This window comes from Poecilia formosa, unplaced genomic scaffold, assembly GCF_000485575.1.
Source record: "Poecilia formosa unplaced genomic scaffold, Poecilia_formosa-5.1.2 Scaffold570, whole genome shotgun sequence".
NCBI classification, from domain to species: domain Eukaryota; kingdom Metazoa; phylum Chordata; class Actinopteri; order Cyprinodontiformes; family Poeciliidae; genus Poecilia; species Poecilia formosa.
Window position 1 is genome coordinate 270083 of NW_006800509.1, and position 1330 is coordinate 271412.

The 1330-nt window shown below is 40.2% G+C and overlaps 1 protein-coding gene across 1 annotated transcript in view; it reads left to right on the plus strand.

The window, feature by feature from the left end:
• The window catches only part of csde1 (cold shock domain containing E1, RNA-binding), a gene marked incomplete at its 5' end in the record, with an annotated part of 17874 nt that overhangs the window by 6166 nt on the left and 10378 nt on the right, over positions 1 to 1330 (plus strand). The gene's annotated exons all lie outside the window — the stretch shown is intronic.

The following is a 1330-nucleotide window of genomic DNA, read 5'->3' on the forward strand; positions in this document are numbered from 1 at the left end:
TGAAGGGGAGCATCTCTTTGAGTATTATGGTCCAAATGGAAAATAATTTATCATGTGATTAATTCATTGATTATTATGGCAGGCCCAGGTAATTTCCATCCTACTTTTTGACAGCTTTTAGCTTTTACTTTAACTTGTATTTTCCTGCATATGAATAGAGCCTTCTGTCTGTACAAAGGACAAAATTTCTAAAAGCTGCATTTTGCATTCAGTTCAAATTATAGCAACATTTAACTCTTAAGACAGGGTTTCTGTGCAGTAGTAAAAGGTAATAAATTAAATGAGCTCAAATTAAGGTCAGTAAAAAGTAGTAAGAAGTAACTGAAGGTAGTACATTTTTCATCATCCCTTCAAAATATTTTTAATTTTCCATTGATGCCCACTTCCTGTTTTAAGTTCATTTTACTAAAATCTGTATAAAAAATGATAACTACCGTACTGGCAGGACCTGAGCTGTCACTGATATACTCCAAGCTGCTGTGCGCATGCATTGTGTTGGATCCGCCTAATGTGTCGAGACTAGCTAGTCATATTTTCGCCATGGGAAAGTTTTCACAACTTTGGCTCGATGATCCGAGATTCAAAGACTAGGAATGACCGAAAGGCATTTTGTAATGTATGCAGGAAAAAATCTAAATTTGACATGGAACAATATGACGGTGATCAAATCAAACCTACCAGAGCATCCACCATTCATCAGCAGCAGATTCCTGCGCAGGTTGAGGCTCCACCGTGGAGCAGATCCTCGTTTCGTCTTTTGGTGCTAAACGAAGCGATGCAACTGTAAACTCAAGCTCAGCTACGAGCTGAAGTTTTACCAGTGACGCAACGGGAGCTGCAGACAGGCAGCGGACCTTGCTGACTCTAAAGCCAGCGCTCAGAGCTGAGCAGCTCTGAACACCACAGCAACTAAAGTACGTTAAATAACACCAACTGCACCGCTAACAGATTGCAGTGTGAACATACTCAAAAGTGAATATTCTACAGCAATTGTAGGAAAGTGGTAAAACTTTTACGTACAAGTTTATCATTCATTATTAGCTGACACGTTTCATGTTATTGTTCACATCCGCAAATTTCACGAAGGCAAAAAGACGATTCTTTTCCTTGCCATCCGTAGCCGCGCTGCCGCAGTAGAACGATTCCGTTAAATGAAACCTTTTTAATTTAGAGCAGTAAATAACTCAGAAAAACCATCAAAGAGCAACTCAAAACCACTCGTATCTCCAACCCCCCCTTCACATTCCGTGTCGGCTAGCTACACGCAGACTTGTTGCCATAGCAACAAACAGCTCCACTATACGCATGAAAATTCAACACCATAAAACCC